Source organism: Falco cherrug, chromosome 2 (assembly GCF_023634085.1).
Source record: "Falco cherrug isolate bFalChe1 chromosome 2, bFalChe1.pri, whole genome shotgun sequence".
Lineage (NCBI taxonomy): Eukaryota > Metazoa > Chordata > Aves > Falconiformes > Falconidae > Falco > Falco cherrug.
Genome location: NC_073698.1, coordinates 11,932,875 through 11,957,981, shown reverse-complemented (window position 1 = coordinate 11,957,981; position 25,107 = coordinate 11,932,875). Strand labels below are relative to the sequence as shown.

The 25,107-nt window shown below is 41.9% G+C and overlaps 1 long non-coding RNA gene across 1 annotated transcript; it reads right to left on the bottom strand.

Annotated features, from left to right (window-relative positions):
* Window positions 1-1,143: 1,143 nt before the first annotated feature.
* LOC114014604 (uncharacterized) lies at window positions 1,144-24,849 on the bottom strand. Its single transcript, XR_003558169.2, has 5 exons — window positions 24,732-24,849; window positions 23,176-23,240; window positions 22,330-22,558; window positions 4,878-5,016; window positions 1,144-2,431 (listed from the first exon to the last, which is right to left on the bottom strand). It is a non-coding gene; the product is annotated as an uncharacterized LOC114014604 (long non-coding RNA).
* Window positions 24,850-25,107: the final 258 nt, after the last annotated feature.

Genomic DNA, 25,107 nt, shown 5'->3' with positions numbered 1-25,107 from the left:
TTGTGTTGGTTGTACAGCAACTGAGTTTTCTAGCAAACACACAGTAATATTGCCAGTGAGACAAGATCAAATCTAAAGGAAAGTTGGTGGCATGTTCCAAAGTGTAACAACTGGAAAAGGACTTTTTTTCTCCTTTGCTCTCCTATTACCAGATTGGTTTGTTATGTATAAATTATTATCTAATGCTGCTGAATATACAAAAGTCTTGCGCTCACCTGGATATTTATTGCTTCTTGGTGAATATCAATCTACTGTTGTATGTTTAATTATGCATTAAGACATTAGTGTTTTCATTGATTGTTATTCAAATCAAAAGAATGTTACACTAAAATTTTCCTTTTTAGTATAGTCTGCTTTAAGCATAATTATTACTCCTTAAGTTACATTGTAATCTTTAATATAATTAGACCCTTCCATATCTTCATTTAAGCATCTATTTGATCTTTGATATTATTTATAGGGTAACAGCCACTAGCAGGGACAGATTTCAATTATTCTTTACTCAAAAAGGTTTGAAATTGTGTGAATTGGGAAGTGATCTGCAAAGGTATTTAGGTTAGATGCTACTTTTCTAATAGGTAAAGAAATTCAATATTGAAAACCAACCAAACAGCTTTTTTCCACATTACATGCTCAGGTCTTTTGAACCCCATATGGTTCTGTACGTTCTTGATATTTGTGAAAATATATCAAGAAGTTTGGAGAGGTTTTTTTTTTTAATACAGCAGAGAAACAAAGAAGTTCAGGAACTGGGCAAGGCTTTTCTGGATCAGTCGCTCCAGGTTCTCATGGTACAGGAAGCGATCATACATCACCCTTTTTATTACCAGCAGTAATGGTTTTCCTTCCCTTCCCTTATTAGTCCTCTGAAGCTTCTTCCAACCTCAGTCAGAGTTCAAAAACATTCTTCCAATCTGAAGACTAAAACTTATTCATAACCAGTTATAGCTACATGTTGTTTCTTTACCTGAAGTATTTCTTCTGCTCGCTGTTGATCTTCTAAGCCAGCTGTGTCTCAAGTCTTGTTTTATGAAGCTAAGCATTCCCAGCTCTGAGCTTTCCTCCCAAAACAGGTTTTCTCTTCCTCTGACTGAAATAATCACCCGTCAAAGCACCTGTTTCAGCTGAATTTATCCTCCTTGGCCTGGGGCGGGGGAAGCTGCACACAGGGTTTTAGATCAGAGCTCACTGTGATTTCTGCAGTGTCATTAACACCTTTCTTTCCTCGCTGCCCGCTTCACCAATGCTAAAGCTGAACAACACTGGGAGAGCAAAACCTGACAAGCTGAGTTTGCCTGTGACAAGGCAAAGGCAAGGACTCTTGACAGGAGCTTTTTCATCAATCCACATTACATGGACGTGGGTTCCTCCGCTGCAGACAGGACTAATTCTGCTCACAGAGACCCCTTCCTAATGATAAGTCATCTTTTGGAGATAGATTTTTCCACCTTGTTTTCTGAAGCAAATAATGCCAGGCACCACAGTGTGGACACTCAGGTACTAAGAGGCAGTTTGTTTTGAGACCCGCGATGGGGACTGGTCCATCTGCATTTTGCTTTCTCTCTGACTCTGGTTTGGCAGGTGTCCCAGTAATTCTCCAGGGAATCACACAGCCTTATCCATGGAGAAGCATAAAGCTGAATGGGAGTGGGGAATGATAGCACTTCAGCACAACTTCCCAGCTTTTTCTCATCTCCCTGTGCCACATGCAGAAATAAAGACCCTCAAGTTACTTGTTGGTGAGTAAGCAGAGCTGCTCTTACAACACATTGCAAACATCCTCACAAACCATGATAAATCCTGATGCTTACTGCTCCACACACTACATAACATCTGTACAAAATAGAATAAAGATTCTTAATCTACCTCTGGTGTTTTGTGCAGTTTAGTCACTTAATTAGGGTTTGAAAGAACTTCTCTTGGGGAGTTAGAAGTACTGAATAGTGTACGGAAAGGTGCAATCCTAAACTATCAGTCAGATGCAGGCTCTGAGCTTGGCTGCTAGAACAGCTCTAGAATAAAATGCCAATAGACTTTCTACCTCCCCGGTTTCTCTGTGTGACCTGTAAATGGGTGGTAAAGACAGCAATAGAGACACCACTGCCTAATGCACAGCAAAATCCAGACTCTACCCCTGCTATCTCAGGGAGCGACCACTACAACAGAGCATGGCAAACTGAGGGTTATTCTGAATAATGGCAAGTGCTAGTTCTTATCCGAGGGCTTTGCTAGGTTGTTTTCTCAGAGACAGGCAGGATCTAGGGCCCACTGTCTTACAAAATTACATCTTTCAGACCTTTCAAAACATTACACATGGCAGTCAGGCCCTATATTTTTAAGTCTTTCTTTGCCAAGTATGTAATTTTCTTGTCAGATCAGAGTCTTCTTCATATACATACACAGAGAGAGAGAAATCTGCTGTAGATTCTTTCTGGGAAAAAAAAAAGCAGCTTTTATTTTCTTTTTGGGAATAGCCTAAATAGCCTAAACACTTTGATTTATCACTCACTTATTGCTGCGTGGGAGGTATTAATTATCTACCAATTCCAGCTTATAGGGGTGAAAAGTTTTTGAAGTTGCTTTATAGTGACAGAGACATGAGAAACACCTAAGTTACAGCTAGGAAGTTTTGGAGACTACATATCTTTTATTCAGCTATTACAGGGCTTTTATGTCTAACACTTTGAATCATTTCTGGGTAGATTAAATAGCAAAGCTCCGATTAAACAAAATAGAGACAATCCTCTGCTCATGCAAAGTCCTGTACAGAGTAACAGGAGCAAGAGAAATTACAGGAATTATTCTGGTTGGAGAAAAATACTGCAAAGAATGTCTATCAGCCTAATTTCTTATGGAAATGAATTTCTCAGCTGGATTCCTCCAGTTGAGGATTGTTTATCTTTCCTCATTCACACTTCTATTGATCTTTAAAATGAAACAAACTCTTTTTCTTTCAACTTTCAGAAACAAAATATGTTAGAAGTTTTTGCAGTTCGGATACTATTTTCTCTCTCCTCTTCTCCACTTCTGGTATTAGATGTAATAGAAAGAAAAATCTTAACAGTTTTCAGTTTTATTTTTTGCACTTTTTAAATTGAAAAAGAATAAAGCAGCTTGGCAAGAGGGAACTGAAACTCAGAAAGTACAGAGAAGATAAAGTTACAGAAAGGAAAAAGATAAAAAGCAGAAAAAAATATGAAAAAATCCTGGTCAGCTTTATTCCACTGAATCTTTTGACCAACAAAACAAACCAAAAATATTCTCTTTCCCCACCTTTCCATGAGCTAAAAAGTTGGAGAAGAGAGGGCGGGGGGAGGAAATAAAAATGCCGATCAATTCAACAAATATATGTTTGGAAACCAAACATCAAATAAAAATAATGTATTTCCAAGAATATCTAGGTCTCACTTATGTCATTGTAAGTCAGAAGTTGTTTAACTGAGATAATTTACACTGGCATAAAGTTTTTGTAGCACAGTTAAATTTGGCTTCCTTCATAGGTATTTGTCCTATCCTCATTGCCTGGATTTTCAGCTAGGAATTAAATTTTAGTAGTCTGCTCAGTGTAAAAATTGAAAGTCTCAGTGTGCATCTATCAGTCTCCTTTCCACCCGCTCCAGGTTCTAGAATTTTTTTCTTGCAGGAGTGACATAAGGTGTCTCCAATCAATGTGCAACAAACACAGCTGAGAAGGAATCTTTGTCCTAGCTTTAGTTAGAGAGCAAGAATCCCTCTGCTGGTGTCTGCCACTTTCAAAGCTGGAATATCCTCTGGACCTCCAGCTGCAATGGTGGAGAGCAAGACAGCCATAGAATAAGATCGTTTACTGCTAGAATAAAAGACCTACATATGTCTAAAGATGCTCTGATAAAATTGTTCTCAGGTAATTCCAATCACCTATATTTTTAGACCATTATTAGCTTTTAAGTCTTAATTGGTGCTGGATGTGTCCATCACGTTACCTGTTATATCATCTAGCTGACGATTTAAAAGCAATATAATGGGGCACAAAAGCCTAAAATTAAAGACTACTTAATGGTACTTAATGTATTGATCTAAAAATAAGAAACCACAAGGAAGAAATAATACTAGCTGGGCTAGCTCATAAAGGAGCCGTACCATTGACCAAAGATGTGTCTAAAAAATTGCTGTACTTTTACAAATGGACCAAAGCAGCAGCTGGTGTAAATTAGTACAGGTCCAGTTACCTCAGTAGAATGAATGTAGCATTGGCACAGAATCTGACACTCTAAATTTCACTGAAAGCAAGATGAGAGGTGATTGCTACCTAGCTTTCTGCTGAAACTTATTCATAAATGACAGATTAAATCAGTAAAAATAAAGGATGCTAATTATAAAAATGTGCTATTTATATTACGTAGCTCTACTTCTGGGCTTACAGCTGGGTAAGGCTGTTGCTCTCCAAACATAACTAAAAAAATTCTCATTGCTCTAGAGAGCTTCACCACCTAAACAAGGACTAAGTTTGAAAATAAAAGTAGTTAAACTGTACAAAACTCCAAAACTGAAGATGCAACCTTAACTTAGCAGTTTTATCGTGCTTTATGATTCAATTATACATCTTCCTCCTGCAGGTTTTTGTCAAATTTTGGTACTAACTAGAGTACACTTCAAATGTGTCCCCAGGCTGTGAAGAGGGCTGCAGACCTGAGGCCCCTGTCTCACTGCCATCCAGACTGCACGGTGAGGTCACGTTTACACAATTAAATGAGTGTGATCCTTGGCCCCTGGGCCAATCCATATAGCTGAAGGCAAGATGCCAATCTGCATCCACACTGCCTTGCCCTTGGGTCTCCCCTGGATGCCGTTTGGTGCCCCTGCAGCCCCGCAATAAGGTTACTCTTCCACATATTCACATTTTGGGGTGTCTGTAATATGAGCCGATTCTGAGCCTGCTGGTGTGTTGTCTTCATAGCGTGAAACTGCAGGTACATGTTGCCAGGCCTAACACGGCATGAGGGCACTTGGGAGGTGTTTGGTCTTTCTGCAACAGCCCTGGAGGAACAAGGCAAAAAATGGTGTAGTCTCTCACCCATACTGTATTTTGGGAGCCATCCTGGGAGTGAGCTTTTCCCCAGGTCATACTTGGGTATTGCCTTGTAAAGAGCTAGCTGAGATTTTTCCAAATGTTTTTGGCAGACCAGAATTAGCTTCATAATCAGAACCACATCATGGAAAGCTGCAAGCTCCAGGAAAGTAATGAAAATCAGGTTTCAAAAAAATCTCGGCACTTGAAATGCACCCAAAAATATCTGACCATGTACTTGGGGCCTCAATGGAAGCTAAGGTATTTTGAAAGTCTGGTCTTGTGTAAGATGACATACAAGTACAAAGTGTTGAAAACACTAGTTGGGGGTGTGTACCCAGTGTGGCCACTCTGACACCCAAATACATGTTTCATGGGAATTCCAAAGCTCCGTTCCTCAAATCACATCAGTATCTATCTGCTTCCTCTACCTTTTGTTATTCCAGACACTGGTTACTGAAACCCAGGAAATGGTTATTGATCCTGTGAGATTCAGGTCCCACTATAGTCTAACGAAAACTGATTTTAAAATTGCCATTAAGATTGAAATTGGTATTTTGAACTGTGATGGTTCCAGCCTTAAAATGAAGTTTCTTCAACAGTTTTGTTAGGACAATAAATGAGGGAGAGACAACTGTTATAATTAAAAAGACACAGTCACTGTATGTCAGATGAGTCTCATTATTATCAATCTTAGTTCTAACTTCACATTTTCATCTGGAAATATTGCAGCTTTTTTTGTTGTATTTGTCTTCTACTGATTACCTAGTCCAGTAATTTTGTCTGGTCCAGGCAAATTCACACAGAAAAATATTACTTCATCTACTTCCTTTCCTAATGCCAATTCCACAGTTAATCAGATGGGCAATTCCTTTCCCCACAAATGTGCAAGATAACCCTGATTCAGAACTAGTATCAGGAGATTTTTAACAGAAAAGGAAACATAAAACCCGGACTGTTTGCCAGGGTAATTAGGAAAATTTGAAGGCTAACAATTTTAAAGAAAAAAGATTTAAAGAATAAAACCTTGCCACTGTACTGAAATACTTCAGTTCTTAAAATTCCGATGGATAGTGTCAACTTAGCTTAGGAATGCTCTTTGTTGTTTGCCTGGCCCCAGTACCGCAAGGCTTCAAATAACCTGCCAAAATCCAGTCTCTGAGTGAGAAATGTCCCCTCGTTGGGCACTGCCAAAGTACTGGTATCTGCTTGTGGCTGTCCACTCCCGGCTGACGTGCTGCTGAAGCAGCAGCAGTAGGCTCAGCTAGCCTAGCCCAAGTGAAAAAGTGCAACTGCAGCAAAATTTCCTTCACTTTTTGCGCTATGCAGAGTTTCACTGCTGCATAACCTACAACTATTCCAGGTTCAAACAGACTTAACTTGTTCAGAAGCGTAATTCTAAAAATCTCTTTTAAAGGATCGTTACATGCCTGAAAACACAAACAGCTATTTGGATTTTCAGCTGCTCTTAGATGCCTCATACCTGTTTAACTCCATGACAGTTGCAAATAGCAAGATAATATAGGTATAGATACAAAGCAGATAGCATATGTTATGCCTTATACAGTATATATTATATGTAATATAGAATATAGCCCATATATAGTATATATAGCATATAGTATATAGCCCATGTATACTACATATATGTACTATAGTATCCATTATGTACTATATAGTATATATATAATACAGCATAGAGTATATAGCACATACATAGTATACATTATATGGAATATGGAATATAGCACATATATAGTATATATATAGAATATAGTATATAGCCCATGTATACTACATATACGTACTATAGTATCCATTATGTACTATATAGTATATATATAAAATACAGCATATAGTATATAGCACATACATAGTATGTACTTTACACCTATAAATACATGCTATATGTGTACTTGTATTAAAAATAAGGGAATGGCTGCTATGAAAAGAAGTAATAAAATTGCATTTGAGCATTGCAGATTCAGACTGAAGGTAAGGAACATTCTAGTGCTCAGGATGGTAAAGCACTGGAATATACCGGGCTGGCAAACTTCCTTCCCTCAAAGTCTGTAAGAACAAGTTAGGAGAACCCCAGGACCATCTTCCAACTGGATGATCCTGTGTTACTATAAATAGATGCTTTTGCTTTTATGATGCCAAATTACATACAAATATTTGTCAATTTACTGGAAAATGTACTTCTAAATGACAAGTGTATTGAAACAGAAAATGTGCCAAAAATATTCAGATAAGCAAAAATGTTGTCTGAAATAACCCAGCAGTCTCTGATTCAAACTTAAATTTACATTGTTTTGAGAATTTTTGAATACCTAATAAGAATAATCTATTAGTGTTTATTACTGAAGGAATATGTTATTTATGCTTGTCATTGTTATAGATGGATTTTCAACATAAGACAGTGAATAATTACACAAATGCTAACTATTTTAGGAATATTAGGTATTTTGGGGGGGGGTTTGCATGTGTGAATGATTAACCTTATGTAAGGCTACTCTTAGATTTGTTCTCTTGGGCTGGCGATCAAGCCATTGGCTTGACTGGCTTACTTGGACTATAGTCAGGGATAACAAAGCAGTAGGAAGGATGAGGGTGGATGATTCTTGTGTGCATGTCCATGTACGATGTACAATCTGTCAGGCTGAGGCCCTTCCCTTGTCCTCTGTAGAAGACAAAAGACCAATTCACAAATACTCCCTGCCTGGTTATTTTCACTTTGATCCTAACATGATGCTTTACTCCACAAAGCTGTGGGGCCATGTGATATATTCTGGCAAGGAGCATGTGCTAACCCTACAGATTAACTCCAGGAGGTCTCCAGCAGCCCTTCTCCGATATATGCAGAATTCATCATCATCATTTGGGCTGTCCTCTTGGCTTCTACCAGCTTATGCCACACGAAAGGAGCTATGCCTTCTGGGCATCAGACTTCTCAGCTGTGTTAATTAAACGCTACAGGCTAACCTATGTCAATATAATTTTTTCATATCCCATTCTAAATACGGTCATTAAATAGAAGGCAAAAAAAGATTATTTTTTTTTTCTGAAGGGGGTCAATTATTGAAATAATTTGAGCATGGTCCCCAAGAATAGCTGGGAAGAAAACGATATTGACATTATTGGCAGATTTCCATCATTCGTCTGTATTAGCCACTTGTCAGCTTTTGTCAGCATGATTTTATTTTTGTCCGTTTTTTCCTTATAGATATCGGAATTTCTTACAGCCTGTTAGGCTACTATGAGATATATTTAGAAACACAGTTAGTGATTCTAAACTATTCCTCTGTCCTCAGGTAAACTCCATTGAAATTGTTTCAGATTTAGGTCTGTGCAGCAAAATAATGAGGCTTATCACATGAGGGAAAACATTTTGTGCAAATAAACAGAAATTAAAATATAGTCAGTGAAGACTGCATTCTTCCTGGGCACAGAGAGACAAAGGATTGCGTGGCCAGTGTGGTAATAAATGCATTGCTTTGCAGAAAGGAGGCAAGAACCAAACGGAACTAAACTGCAAAACCTACATGAGAACTTGCTTACCATTCCATGTGAGTCTGGATGATTGCATTTTAAAAATAATTTTTGTCTAAATAGCTTCTCACCTGACTTTTGAGCAGTATTTGGACTATTTCTAACTTAGAAGGAGTTTTCAAATGTAATACTGAGGACTGAATAGTGCAGCAGCCACTGCCTGACTCCTCTGTTGTCACTACTCTCTGACTTGTTCCCTGTGCCCCCTTCAACTCCAGGCTAAGTCACAGTACGGCGACAAGAGCCCAGGTTATCATGACCTATCTACTGCAGACCTTCTGTTGGTGGAAGACCAGTTCACTGAGCATTAAATAACATAATCTGTCATAAACACAGGATATATTTGACCCATTTAATTCAGAATGATGGTTCCCACTGTTGAGAGTAGAACTGGATGGTTTATCTTCCATCTCTAGGAAGTGTGTGATAGACCCACCAGGGAAATATTTCTCCAGATTTACCATGCTTACAGTTCCTGAAGATGTTCTTTTCTTCATACCAGGTTGGAAAGGCAGAAGAGGCTCCCTTCTGGGACAAGTGGGGAGACATTTGTAAGAAAGACAGCATGGGAGCTACTTCTTCCATCACAGTGGAGAGACACATGAAACACTTGTGATGGCCTTAGATTGGAGAGATCAAAGTGGAACCAGGTACACACACATTTGCAAACACACATATACATACATCTTGCGTACCGTACAAAATCTCTCACAGGACATACTGTCTGCAAACTCAAATTTTAAAGATAACTGAAGGAAAATATTGTTTTGAAATAGAAGGTATAACATGACTTAAATCATAGGATCATAGAATGGTTTGGGTTGGAAGGGACCTTTAAAGATCATGTAGTTCCACCTCCCCTGCCATGAGCAGGGACACCTTTCACTAGATCAGATTGCTCAAAGCTCCATCCCTCAGTTGCTTTTCCCAGTCAATTGAGGACAACTATTTTTAGTGAAGCTGACTTTGGATTTGAGGATGTGAAAACTGTAAATTAACTGAAATCACAGAACTACTGACCCTAGCAATTACATGACTGAACACCTTCTCCCAGTGGAAGGGTGTGCACACTGGGAAAGCACCCAGTGGAAAGAAGTCTTTGCCACTGGGAGTGCTATGCTTCCTGCAGCAAGCCCCATTCATCCTCACGGCATTCCTGGCGTCCCTGTCCCTCGGCTCCCTGTGCTGTAGCGTGGGGGTCAGCCAGCACTCCCCTCGGGGCTAGGCTGGCCAGAGCACTGCCTGGGAAATGAAGGTGACCGTAAGGAGTTAACGTGACTCCAGAAGAGCTGAGCAGACTGACGAGGGAGTGTAAATGTTTAGAGGTATATTTGAGGAGCCGATACTTTCTATTGAAAACTACTCTTTAACCATTTTTTTAAATTTAAAAATTAATATTTTTTTATTTGTTTAAAAGACGATCTGTTCTAGTGACAATGCAAAAGGAACAAAGTTAGGATAAACTAAACCTCTGTTTAAAGATCAGATGGGTGACAGGTACTACATGAATGTGCAGTGATGAGATGAATTTGCACTTCTTGCTAGCCATAAATACTAGATTGATAGTTTTAGTATTCCAAATATAAGCCACTCAGAAGCACTTTGCAGGCAGAATTTGAAGACAGGGAATAGTCTGCATAAATTCTTGCCCAGCGCACCTATGCATGTGAAAGGCATGCATAGGCATCCAAACATTACTGTATCTGAGAAAAAAATGTGCAGTAACACAGAATAAAACATCTCTGGAAATCAGAGTCAGGAAAAATTCTTGCCACGCTGCATGCTAAATGCACAATCTTCATGTTTGTGGAGGATATATTTTGAATTAAAGGTCGATTCTGTAATCTTTTGCTGTTGTTTAAAAAACCAGGTTTTCTTCATGAAAAAGCAGGCTTTTTTTTTTTTTCAGCACACTTGAGCGTGAAATTGAAGGGGTGTTGTTATATTTCTGTGGATAATGTTGCTTTATCTATTTCTGTTGATTTCATTGATTTAAGTGGTCAATTCCTTTCATTGATTTATTTGATTTTAGGGATCAGATCCTCAGAAAAGCTGAGGATCCTTTTAGATTCCTTTAGCTGAAGATCCTTAAATTGTTGTGCAATGCTTCCAAGCCATCTCACATGGAATAAGATTTTCTTGGTAGCTGGTTTTATAAAGCATTTTTTTTAATAAGAAGAGAATACATTACCCTAAAAAGTGTTGTCCAACCCACCAGAACTCAATTTTTTTCCCTCTCCTTTCCCAACAGTTTAACGAAACACTACTGTAGGAGCTGGAGCAAGCCACACGACCTGCCAAGGTCTGACATTCTTTATCTGTAAAAAAACCACTATCAAAATATCTCAAGAGTGTTGCAGGACTCAGCCTTCCAAGCGCCTGTGAATTGCTGGGAGGCTGTTGCTGAGTGTTACCCACTGGCCTGCTGTTCCTTGAGTTTTGTGTTTCAGGGGTGACAACGCTGATTTACCTCCTGTACTCTGCATTCAGTAAAACGCTAATCAAAGAAATACAGTCTCAGATGGAGATTTTCAATTTCTTTGACTCTTCCCACTTAGCAAAGCAGGACGACACCCCAGGAGGAGTTGGCAGGGGAAGAAATCTCACTAGTTTACAACCAAGCTCAATGAGTTTGCAAATGACATTAAATGGTTAAGTCCGTGCCATGACTGCAGGTAGCCCAGATGTCATGCTGAGTCCCCTCTCCTCTAGTCTGTAAAAACAAAAAAAGAATCAGGGAAAAAAAAGAAACATCTTTTATTGACTCAGGAACAGTTTTGCTAGGGTTCACCACCTGCATTACATTAGTGCTTTGGGATCAACTTCCCTTGATGCTCCTGATACCCCTGCAATCGCACTGGCCAGCTGATAGCAGAACAGGGCCCTTAGCAATCCCGCTACCGCTGTCACCCAATGGTACCACAGAGCAATACTGTTAGCAGCTGTTTTCCTCCACAGGACATTTGCCATTTTGCTCTAATTTGTACAGTTTAACTCCTATAATGGGAGCCATTACAGCATTTCATTAGCACTGTTCCTTAGCCATGAACTCCTCAAGGAGCAGAACATTACCAAGCAGCCGTAGCAGCTAAGACCAAACAGTCCTCTTTTCTTGTTTGGTTATGGCTTCATCCTGTAGGGATTTCACCCATTAGGATATCAGTGAAGAAACTGGACTAGCCATGATTGAGCATTAGTACAAGCAATTAGTAACCACAAAAGAAATCTCTGTCTTTAAATAAATGCAAACACGTCTATTTAACCAAACGTCACTCACGCAAATGCCATCGGAACCTCCAAGTAATGTTCTTCCAGAACGGTACCCAAACATGTGCTTTGGAAGCACTATTGGCTTCTATTAAAACATGTCCTGTTACTATCCTGTCCTGCTGTATCTAAACAATATTTAGGCATGCGCTCTCTGTCTAGGAATATTTAGGCTTTTGTTTTCCTGCTAAGAAGCGCCCCCAGATTTTGTGGCCAGCAATGCACTGGAATAGATAAAGACACTTTTATTGATTATTAAATGGTAAACCAACCAAGTCTGACAAGCCCAACACTGGCTATAAATACTGGTGTATTTATATCTATTCCTGACAACTCACTGCTGAATGGAAACTAATTCCAAGATAAGGCAAGGCCTGAAAGTTTTGGGTTTTTTCAGGAATGCTTAAAATGACCTGGATGGATATGCATGGATGTTGCAAAGGGATCTTTCTGTATGATGGGAGAGAATATTTAGAAGGGATACATCTAATTAGTGCTGTTACTTGCCTACCCATACGTGCTGGTCTGACTGTCCTAAGTTTGAGATGGAGCAGCTCGAGACATAGAGCTGTACAGTTCCTATACGTAGATGTTCTTTGCAGAACGTGTACATCTGAAGTAGGCTTTTTTAAGCATAAGAGAGGCACCAGAAGGGCATGTACATAATTCTTCACACACTGATTACCAGCCCTGTGTTTGCCACAACAGCATTGCAAGCAGCGCAGATGAGAGCTATTTTGCGACAAAGTCCTGTCTTTCATGGATAAATTTTGAACACGAAAGGCACCTGGTTCAGCTCTACAGAGGATTCAGTATTCTGCAGCAGACATCAGACATCAGAATGGTGTTTTATGGCTTTTCTTTCTCAAGGGCTTGCTTACACAGGCTCGTGCTTATAACACACTTGGTGTCTATGTAGAAATCTTGAGCTCACTTAAACTTGATTTCCAGAGTTTAACCTCAGGCTGTGAAGATGTCGGGCCAGCGCTCAGGAACAGAGTTCTGGTTTCATGTATATGAAAATATGAATATAAAAAATAGCTGATGCTCAGGTTCTGAGCAGAAACAGCAGTTAATGATGCTGAGTTTACATAAAAATCAGTTCTGAAAACCATGCTTCCATAAGGAATGTATTTCACTATATTACCCAAACTCCGGATTACTTGAAATGCCACCAAGTCTCAGCTTTTAGATGTTTCCACATTTCTGCTTTCTTCTCAGTCTGCTAATCTGTAGCTTTAACATCTAACGGTGTGGGGTTTTTTCTTTTTTCTTCTTACTTATGCAAAGTGGAACCTAAAAACATGAAAATGTATCTACTTCCCCAAATCCCCTCAATGGGCCTATGAGCATCTCACTATTAATGCCAAAATATGGTCTCCTGTGTCCACTTACCACTGCTTCCCAAGAGTGTAATGTGAATTGAGCAAATATGCAACCAAGACAAAGACAAAGGAATACCTTTACAGAGATAAAAGGAGTTTAAAAGTATTTGGAGCTAATTGCTTAGAGGCAGTTAGAAAGGTTAATAAAGTATAAGATAGCGATATATTTCCTCCTTCTCAGGGGAAACAGTGCTGCTTATCTGTATTTACACTACAGTACACATTAACACAAAACCATTATCATCACTTGAAAATCACGTACCATTTAGACGGGCTTCAACACATAACAAGTTGTATCGTTTGGATATAAACTCAATGGGCTTGACATATGGAAATGAACTTGATAGGTCTACGCTGTCTTTGTGTAGACATCACACTAAAGGCCATCATTGCTGAAATCTGCAAGGATCTTTTTTGTTTTCCAATCAATCTCAACACAAAACTACTAGCAGAGATAAAGAGACAGCTGGCGCTTTGCTGCCAGTAATGCTTCAATCTCTTCTCTTAGTCACAGCACCAGTTACATACACCATGGCCACCGCTGCCGCACGGTGTCTCAAGGAGCTCAGTTTCTAGAAGAACTGCTGATTTCAGTGGAAAACAGAAAGCAACCCATGGTGATTCTTAACATGCTTTAAAATGTTTTCCTAAACAACATCTCCTGAGACCTAGCTCTGGCCTTCTGCTACTACAGGGGTTAGAGATTTGCACATACATTGTTCATTAGTGCAATTGAATTCAACGATTTTGGGGCTTTAAGGATGTTTTGTCTGGGGACTCTGCCTGGAGTGTCATTTATTAAACAAATCTGGTTGGCATTTATGACGATAGTATGTTATTTTCCCAAACTTGCTTGATTACACTTCTGCCTTGGATCGGCTATGATAATATTTATTCCAATGGGATCTTATTAGTTGCAATGCAAGAAAATTATTGCTAAATTAACTGGCTCAAAATATTAGTTCTGCATATATTTACTTATAAAGCTATTTGTAAAAATTGTTGGGCTCAAGTAAGTATAACATACTTCAATAATGAAGTGATATGTTCATATTAGTACATCAGTCTTTTGGATCTGTCACTATTTAAGGCCTGAAACTAAACTTGATGAAGCTGTACAAAAGTTTCCATTAATTTTGGCAGACTTTGGATTGGACTGCTTATGGTGAAGCTCCTTTAGATTGTTAGATGTGAAAGAGAATAGGGTTGTAAAAGAAACTAAGAGTCAGTTTTGTCCATTTGCAAAGCTGCCATTTAACTTTCAAAACAGAAATAGATCAAGTAAGATTTGCAAAATGAAAAAAAAAAAGGCTGGTTTTGAAATTAAATTTAACAAGGTAACTTAGGAAGTTTTAGAAATTTTAGCATATAATTTCCAGTACTTTCTTTCCAGGCTGATTGTACTTCAGATAGTACCTTTTAAATCAAGATACTTGGTGCACTAAAGGGCAAGTAGTTAGAGGACTCTACATTTCCAACTTTTTGTGCATTCACTTATAATCATCCAATATTAATACTTTACACACATACGATACATTAGTCAGTCCTGTAATTCTCTAGGCAAAAAGCATGATTTTCTTTATGCATGATCTTTATTAGGTATGCAACCTAACCAGGACTGGTTAAAAATATTGGACACATTCATTACTTACATCTCTTTGGAACTAAATTAATTAAATTGAACTAAACTGTGGGTTTTATAAAAGCAATGATTCCCTATACTACTGCTCTATAAAGATCCAGAACACTATTCCTTACTGAAGAATACACAATGCCAGGGAATTCTTGTCCTTTATTTAAAGACTAGCAAGACAAATAAGAAATTAAATCTATATTTAATTTTTTTAATTTCCTTGCATTCTCAGGAGAGAGGAGGGTTTTTACACACAACTGCTCCAAACCTGGTAGCAGTTTTGGACTCTGCAAGCTGCTTGCCTCGTAAAAAAGAACCCGATTTCTGCAACTGATGATGAAAAGAAGCTGTTTACACAAGCTCACCAAACTCTAGAGCTTATGTATGTAGGGGGACATTATTGAAACTTCCAGTCTGCCTCTTTTATTTCCCAGCAGCATGGATGTAGCCAAAGGTAATGCCTGTAGTATCACGCTAAATGCCTTCCCTGGCACTGGGGCAAACTTTCAAACTCTTTCCCTCCAAAATAGAGCAACCGTTTAATTGAGAACAGTGCATGGCCTGTGCCAAGTTTTAAATTATGCCTGGGAGTTGTTTAGGAAACTTTGAGCATTAAAATACCCTAGGTTATATCCTAACAATTAAACAGTATAAACAATCATTTGCTTGTGTCTAAGACTGTGGCCTGACATTGTTTCATTTACTGTTACTGCTCATAGGAGTACATGCTGGTAATACAAACTATCTCGGATTATATCAATTTTGAGCCACGCTTAAATGCTGAGTATAATTTAGAAATAGATAGGCCCTATATTGGAATAAACCCCAAAGGAGATATTTCCTATTTAATATCTAGAAATGCCTATTGATTAGCTATACATGTCAGCGTCAGCATATTCTCACATGGGATAACTCCCTGCTTTGTATTCTGCCTGCTCCACTCCTCATCAGGGTGAGTGATTAATATTTATAGATGTCCAATAAAAGTTATGTTCGGTGGGTAGTTATCCCAAATGGATGAGAAACCAGCTGAACCAAGGCAGCCAGAACAACCCCCCTGGTACCCCAGGCACCTCCCCAGATCCCATTATCCCCTAGCAGCGTCTCTGCTTTGCCCTCCCTTTCCCACATACAGCACTTTCTCCTAGATGCTGGCTGTCATTTCTAGCTGCAGCCTTCCCTGTGAACACACGGCTGCTTTTTGGGAGCAGCGAGGAGCTGGGCTGGGCCATTTGGCATCCTTCCCGCAGCTCTGGCAGTGTGATCCACACTCAAGTCTGACTTCAGCCAGTGCGGTTCTTTGGTCAGATGCTGTAGCTACAGACCCTGCCTCCTCCAGAGATGGCTTGTGCAAAACAGGGGAAGCTCAGCTGGTAGCTGGAGAGAAGGAATTGCTTGTTCACTGGAGGTTTTCAGGATGTGACCGGACAGGGTGCTAGCTAATCTCACCGGCTCCCCTTCCCATGAAAGATTGGACCAGATGATCTTTGGAAGTCCCTTCCAGCCTGGGCTGTTCTGTGGTTTTGCGGTTGTTGCAGGATGTAAAGTCAAGAGTCTGGGCTCACTTTTGGGATTTTACTGTTGTACTTTCAATCTCTTAGGTTTTGCAGTTTTCCACAGAAGATTTTAACCTTGCACTTTGTGATGAAAAGTAAACTATAAAGTTTTAACAGTGGCAGTGAAACATTTTTTAACACGGCTTCATTGCAGGGCTCAAAATCATGGAAGGAATAGAAGAACTCCACATTCAGATTTATTTTTTTAGTCTCCTAACTCTGAAGTTCCTGTGGAGACTTTTGAAGGAACCGACAGTATTTGAGCAACTGGGTTTACTGATACATGGTGAAGTAATTTAGAAATTCTGAGAATAAGGCTGTTGCCTTACATCATTCTACCGGAGACAGGGTACTTAACTTGTTCAGTACATTAATTTAAAAAGAATCAGAATAAAATATTTGGTGCGTGGATGTAGCCACTAGATGGAAGGCAAGAGCTGGTTAGGAACTGGGGGCATTGGTTGGGGGGGTTCACTTAGGGAGTTCCCATCAGCTGCCACCACCAGCTGTGACACACCACGCTGAAGCTGCACACTGATACATCTGGGACCACTTCTGTAAGTGTACACAAGCAGGTTATTCACTGAACTGGAAAATTTTTTTATGAATTGGTAGTTGTGGTGATGAATTGTTGAGGGAGTGGGATATTTTAAAAATAACTGTTAATTCTCTGCCTCTAAATGGCTTTGCCGTAGGAAATTCTCCACTTTCATCTGCAGCGTTGATGGAAAGGAACATCTTTCACAATATCTCATCTACATGAGGTCTATTAAAAATACAGCTGCCAAAGGCTTTTGTAGGGCAGGAGTGGTATTAGCCTGTGTGTTAGGGGGGTGGAATTCAAGTCCTTACAATGTCACAGATTTTCTGCTTAGCTTTAGGCAAGATGCTTTCTTCCTCTGTATTTCAGTTCTTCAGCTTCTGTTCTTTTTTCCTATTTAAGCAGCATATAATGGAACTTCCTTTCTTCTCCAGTGAAGATTAATACTATGGACTGTGCTATCATAATACCATACAATATAGAAATGTCTTTGAGCATTCGATCCAGCCTGTTGCCTAAAACTATTTGTAAAAATTGTCCAAAGTAAAAAAATAAAGAAATTCAATAATTTTGAACAGGAAGACATAGTGGGTTGAGTAATGAGTGGACTAAGCTGGTGTCCTGGTTTCAGCTGGGATAGAGTTAATTCTCTTCTTAGTAGTTAGTGCAGTGCTGTGTTTTGGCTCTGATGTGAGAACAAGGTTGACAGGACACTGGTGGTTTTAGTTGTTGCTGGGTGATGTTTATACTAAATCAAGGACTTTTCAGTTCCTCGGGCCCTGCCAGCCAGAGGGCTGGGGGGGGGGCACGGGAAACTGGGACGGGACACAGCCAGGTCAGCTGACCCAAACTAGCCAAAGGGATATTCCATACCATGTCACAGCACTCTCCAAACTAGCTGGCTGCAACAAGGTCTTTTACCATCACATACCAACATACTCTCCATGCCAGTCCCTCTGCTGCCTTCTTCTAGTCTCTCCTCACCCAGGGCGCGTGCATGCACACATGCTCTCTCTTCCCCGGCTGCTCTCTCTTCAGTGGCTGCCCAACCCCTTAACAGAACCAGCCACAGCTGCACCTTATCCACATCAGCCAACCCACCGCCCCTGAAGCCAGCCCACAGTTGTATATTATCAATGATAATTAACCCAGCTGCATTCCTCTATGATTCCCCCCCTTTTTTTTCTTTTCCTTTTTAACATTTCATACCTTAGGCATTTAACAATCATCATAACCTTTTTACAAATAAACTTTTCATACAGTCTAGACAATTCATCCCCGAACTCTTTTTTTCTTCTTAACATTTCATGCCTTATGTATTTAGCAGTCATCACAACTTTTTCACAAGTAAAGTTCTCATACAGTCCAGACAATTTGTCCCTGAACTCATACACATATCCCTTCCTCTATTTTATCTTTGGCTTTTCAGTTTCTGGGGGCTGATCACCTTTCTTCTCATCTGCTTTCTTGACATCTAGGATATTGTTTTCTTCAGAGTGGGGTTCTGATGAACTTATAGTACCTTGTCCTTTCACCTCTTGGGTCACACTGGACAGTAACCTGAATGAGCTTTCAACAGCAGCAGATCTAGAATACAGCACTAATACGTTAGTCCGTGTTCCAACAAGCTTCTCAACATCCTTGTGGTCACTCATTTCTTCCACGAGTGGAGACACCTTCAACGAGCACATAAACACTGGCAAGAATACCACCAGGCCAAGCAGCAGTAGCAACAGCAGGAGCTGCTCGTGGCACCGTGCTGCTCCTGTGCCTTCCCCTGGCACATCCATCACCGCTGTCTGACCGGACCCACTGCCGCTGCGGGCTGTTGCCACGTCTGGCCATGTACTCCACCACTGTCACCCGTTATCCTCAGTCCCTTAACTCCACGGTAGTCAGGCTTCCTTCTCTTTGATCCCAACGGCTCACCTTTACTGGTGTCTGATCCAGGTCCCGAGGCTCTTCCCACCTACCTCAACATGATCTGGATCGCAGGTTATCCCCGCTATGCTAGGCATCGCCATCACCGTTCAAAACTTTGAACATCCCCCAGCACAGCCATCACTGCTGTCACTGCTCATTACACTGTCTCATAATCTGAAGGGCCTCACATGGGGCACCAAGTGTCGCAGCACTCTCCAAACTATCAGGTTGCAACAAGGTCTTTTTATCACCACATACTAGCATACTCTCCACACCAGTCCCTCTGCTGCCTTCTCCTAGTCTCTTCTCAACTAGGGCACACACATGCTCTCTCTTCCTGGGCTGCTCTCCCTTCATTGGCTCTCAACCCCTTAACAGAACCAGCCACAGCTGCACCTTATCCACATCAGCCAGCCCACCGCCCCTGAAGCCAGCCCACAGCTGTATATTATCAATGTTAATTAACCCAGCTTCATTCCTCTACAATATGATGTCATGCTGAGTATATAAACTGGGGGAAGGAGAAGGAGGGTGGGGATGTTTGGTGGTCCTGAGTAATTGTTATAGGTGGTGGAGCCCTGCTGTCCTGGGGATGGCTGAACACGTGCCCATGGGAAGTGGTGAATGAATTCCTTGTTTTGCTTGTGTGTGTGGCTTTTGCTTTACTAATTAAATTGTTTTTTTATCTCAGCCCTGGAGTTTTATATTCCTTTCCAATCCTTCTCCCCATTCGTCTGGGTGGGGGGGAGTGAGCAAGCATCTGTGTAGTGCTTGGTTGCTGGTTGGTGTTAAACCATGACAGCTGGTTGTGTAAGAAACTAGGAGTAACAAGGTGAATAAAATAAGGAAAAGGTGGTTTAACTTGAAACCTTTTGCTCAGGTTTTTAATACAGCGACACAGATAGAAAGAAGTATAATTTGGCATCTCTCGTGAATGGCTTCTATAATACCCTGGTGGAACTTCAAAGTGCATTGCAATAAGAGTGTGCTTTCACATGTATGGTAATGTCACAGACAGACAGGGGGACCAGAAGGAGCCCTGATATCCCTACCTTTGCCAGCTTTAGTAATTCTGGGTATTTGACCTGGAGTTTCTTTTGCCTTTTGTTGTCCCCCCCCCGCTTCCCTTTTTTCTATCTTTTATATGTATCTTACCTTTTTCTATCTTTTTTTTTTTTTTCCTCCCTTCAGCCAAGAAGCCGTATCCAGTAATTCTGGGCACAGTAACTCTAGGCACTAATGTGCCTGAGTGCAGAGCAGCTAATTGAATCATATTAACATATATATTATTCGATGAAAAAGGTACAAATAAGAATACCAAAACATCAAGGTTCTTGTTGGAGTCTGGCTGCCTGTGCTCAAGGACAGCTTTGATGTGGCCTCGTTGGGTCCCCCTTGCCCTTGGTTTTTGCCCATCCTGACCTGCTGACTTGCTTTGCTGACCTGCTGGCCCTGCTCTGCTCTTCTGGCCAGATGCTGTGGGATGGTGCTGTGTCGGGGCTGGGGGGGCACTGCCCTGTCCCTTGCTGTCACCCATGGCTTCTGCTTCACCTGCCTTCTCCCACCCTTGCCCCACAGCTGCTCCTGCTGCTCCCTCACACTGTATTTTCCATCCTTGCTGCTTCTTTCTCCCTTTGAAGATTTGTCTTGCTTTGTCCTCAGGAAAAAAGGACAGCAACATTAACAACTTGAGACCATCTCTGTGAAACTGTCTTTTGTCTGCTCCGTACAAAGGAATATCTAAACGACAGTCAAATGTGGAAAGTTTCCATAAACCCCCTCTCTTTTACAAAAAAGAGAAAGTCATTAAATCATACTGTTAAAATTAAAACTTCATCAATATTTTCACTATTTTTCCTTTACGAAGTTTTAATAATGTTTACCATGAGATGAATCAAGCTCAGATCTCAAATCTTGACTCAGACCTTCATATCATTTAGCCTTGGACTAAGCCTTACCAAGGCCTTTAACTTCTGTACCCATTTGGTCTACCAAAACTACCATAAAACTGATTATTTATCAAAGAAACAGGCCTTTTTGAAGCACTTTTTCATGTCTAAGAAGGTACTTAATCTAGGCACACTGAAAAGATCGGTAATTAAAACATCTTGGATAACTTGCTGAAATTATGCTTTAAATATGACACATGGCAAAGGTGGACTGTACTTTGGAGAAGCAGGAGTACATTCTGGCAGACCAGATACAAACCTGGGCTTCCCAAGTTCAGTTCCCTGGTACAGTCTAGTGCCATCTCCGCTCCAGATATTTTAATGATTGCCCGGGTGCAGTCTTTCGTTACCAGTAAGGGTTAGCATCCCTGGGCTAACCACTGCAACCCCACTGTTCATTACCTGCTGCAGCCCAAATTCAGACGGGTGTGGCTGCAACCCCCAAAGCAGTAATTGCCTGGTCTGACCCTGGAGCTCCAACCTCTAATAATGCCGCAGGGGTTAGAGCTCGATTAATGTTATATGGAGATGTCCCAAAGGAGCTGCTGTCCTCTGCGTTACTTGTGATATCGAGGGAGGGTGAGGCAGCCACTTTTGTTACATGAGCTGTGTTGTCATACGCTGTGCTGCTAACACAGGAGCATTAACCCACCCTGAAAAGCCTTCTGTGTCCTCTGTACAGAGTTTTAAAATCTTAATGGAGGACTAGATAGCATTTAAAGCCCGGGTACTCTGACTAAGCGTAAAGATAGCCTCTCCTCTTTCCCTCTAGATTCTTAAACTAGCTTTATTATACAGTGAAGGGAGGATTTGTCCAGGAAGGATTTGTACGGCATCATTTCTTAGCCCAGCAATGTTTAGTCTCCTCCTCTGCTTCTGCTTCTGCCTCTCCTCTCCTATATTAATTGCCTTTCACTAGTGAAATCTCACTTCTGGCTAAGGTGTGACAAACTGCTGCATACCTAGAACACAAATACATAAATGGACCTGGCTCCTTTGCTTTTCTCCACTCTGTTCCCCAAGAAGTTATAGCCTTTCTTCACACAGCCTTGGGATGCTTCCTTGGCCTGGATTATCCCTTAAGAGAAAAAGTGTTGGGCTGAACAGGGTAACATTTACACGAGACGCTATTTGTGAAATGCTATTGAACTGCTACTGATCATAGGGCTGTGGTGTACATAGGGGAAGTTGACCCAGCCTGGGTGAACTGAGCAGAAATCACATCCATGCTTCCCTTAAAGCCTCCCACTGCTGTGCTGCCAGAGCCAGCAACGGGTAACTGGCAGCAGCTAGTACTTTTATTTTCATACCATCTCATTTTGTCTGAACAGGCCAAGGTAAAAATAACTACATCCAGTTTTCACTAGTGGTTTTCACCGAGTCTGGTGCTATGGAGCAAGCTATGACTGAAAAAAAGACATTACGGACACTTTTACTGGGAGTGGCAGGGAGAACTGGGACTCGGGAGATTCTTACCTCTATTTCTGTGTTCATTGGCTACACCAGAGATGGTTAACCTGTAATTCCTGGTATGATCCACAACATTTTTTTTACATAGGAAAGAGGCATCCTGTACAGCAAGAATGTCCTTCCTCTCTCCACCTTGCCCATGCTCTGCTCTTCTTGCAGCTACAGACAAAGGAGATTCTGCAACTTCTTTGCTCCTTCAGGAACCACCCGCTTGCTGACCCGCTCTTCAATGTATCTATACCAGCAAACAAAATCCATACTAGTAACCAAAACAGGGCAGGGTCTTTTTTTTCTGAGCACCAGGTAAGAAAAACTACAGAACTAATAGAATACAGCCCTTATAGCTAAAGTCCATCGCCTTCCAAAATGAGACAGACATATCCAGTCTCCTCCTTGGCAATGGTCCACGATCAAACTGTGCTTAAGGAAGTGCAAGCTCAGCTCAGAACCATGTTTCTGTTAAAATTTAATAAAGATAATCACAGAACAGTGGTTGTACCCACCATCTAATAAGCTTACTGGTATAGATACAGTCCAAATGGCTACATAACGGGGCATGTAGCCCACCCACAAACCAGGACTGGAACACGTGCACCAGGCTATCACCCTTCAAATTTTAAAGTCATGATTGCCCCTTGCTAATCTATAGCATTCTCCACCAAAATTTTCCTTAATTAGCACATGAATTGGTGATGTAAATTTGTGGATTTCGAAATAGATATGTATTTTTTTTTTTATTTCCAGACTGTATGTAATCCTTTCATGCAAACTGATAGAGACCTTACTGGAAGCAGCAGTGGCTTCCACCAAGCTGCAGCTCTTTCTTGCCTCAGTCCCTCTTTCTAGTCTCACCTTTGCATAACTGTTAAATGTTTTGTTATTTCACTGCTGACAAGAAGTTTATTTCAGGCCTTAAGCTGAGACAAGAAGGGGAAGGAATAAAGAAAAGGGTTAGTAAAAAGAAAAAAGATCTGAAGATAATAGTGTCATTTCTTTTTATGCTGCATACAGGACTGTAACTGTAAATGGGTACCAGTAATGCATGAATCACTTTCTGTTCGATTCTCAGAAGTCCAGGGCTAAGTATAATATTCAGCATTAAATGAATATGAATTATTATTTACCTCATTCTAAATATCCAGCACTTGTAAAAGATGGATATGCTCATTATTCTGGAAACTTCTTTGTGAAATAAAGAACAGGATGAACTTCTGTGTAGAAGAGATGTCTTTATAAAGTATTTATAAAGTAAATGCCACTCAAGATAAGTACTCCAGAAAAAGACAACAGTTGTTAGTGCATCCTTTTGTTCTGCTGAATGCTTTATTTATGGGGTTTGGGATACAGAGTTTTATGCAACTGACAATTCAAAAGCAAACATTGCTGTCCACAAAGAATTAGATTAGGGAGAAAAATGTCAGGATGTAGTAAGTTTTATTTCTAATTACAGTGTAGCAATACTTCCCTGTGAATGGAAAACACCATTTCATTGTGTTTACACAAAAAGCTGAAATAATGGCTGCTCGTTTATGACACTGACATTTCACAAATCAAATGGCCTGTGTAGAAAATGAAAAGCTTGTGAATTTCTACAGTTCTCCCTACCCCTCGCCCCTCCTCCACTGTGGTGTGTTAAACTTGGGTGTTCACCGTACGCCCACCAAGACCCTCTACCACCACCCCTGTGTCAGGCACGGGCCGCTGCAACCGGGGCTGCCCGTGGGGCTACTGACCCTGCCCGCAGCCCGGCCCCCCGCGGGGCGCAGCCCCTCAGGCCCAGCCGGCTCCAGCCCCCCCGGGGGCACCGGCCCTGCCCGCAGCCCGGCCCCGGCCCGGGCTCCTCCCCGCGGGGCCACGGGCCCTGCCCGGAGCCGGCTCCAGCGCGGCCCCCGCGGGTCACAGCCCCCCGCGGGCACCCCCTGCCCCGGGCTGCGGGGGGGAGCTGCTCCCCCGCGGGCTCCGTGGGCTGAGGGGCACAGCCTGCCCCGCCGGGGGCTGCCCTGCCCTGCCCTGCCCTGCCCTTCCCCGCGGGCTGCCGGGGAGCCTCTGCTGCGGCGCCCGGAGCCCCCCCGGCCTCCTCCGGCCCGGCCCTGCCCCGGGGGGCTGCGGGGCTGCTGCTCGCCCCTCCCGGCCCCCCTCGCTGCCGCCGCTGTTCCCCCCCGCGGGGGTTTTTCCCCTTCTCAGCCCCTTCTCCCCGCGGCGCTGCCCCCGCGGCTGCGGGGCTCGGCCTCGGCCAGCGGCGGGCCCGGCCTGGAGCCGGGGGGCAGCGGCTCTGCCGGCCGGGGGGAGCTTCTGGCATCTCCTCATACAAACCATCCCTGCAGCCCCCCACCCCCGCTTCCACGGCCTCGCCACGCAAACCCAGTACATCCACTTTCATTCATCACACTCTGGACACCATTTCTTACATAGCTGGCATGCCGTGCTGGTTTTGCCTGGGATAGTTAATTCTGCCCCCCAGCCTGGAGCAGCCCGTGTCTGAGGACTGCACCCTGTGGAAGGGCCCCACGCTGGGGCAGGTCGTGGAGAATCGTTGGAGAAGCCCGTGCAGGGCTGTCTCCCGTGGGAGGGCCCCGCACCGGGGCAGGGGCAGAGGGCGAGGGGGAAGGAGCAGCAGAGACAGCGGGTGATGCGCTCACCGCAGCCCCGTTCCCCTGGGAAGAAGGGAGGGGTGGGGGGAAAATGCTTTTTAGATTTGGGCTTATATTTCATTATCCTGCTCTGTTTAATTAGCAATAAATTAATTTCCCCAAGTCGAGTCGCTCCATGCCAGTAACTGGTGAG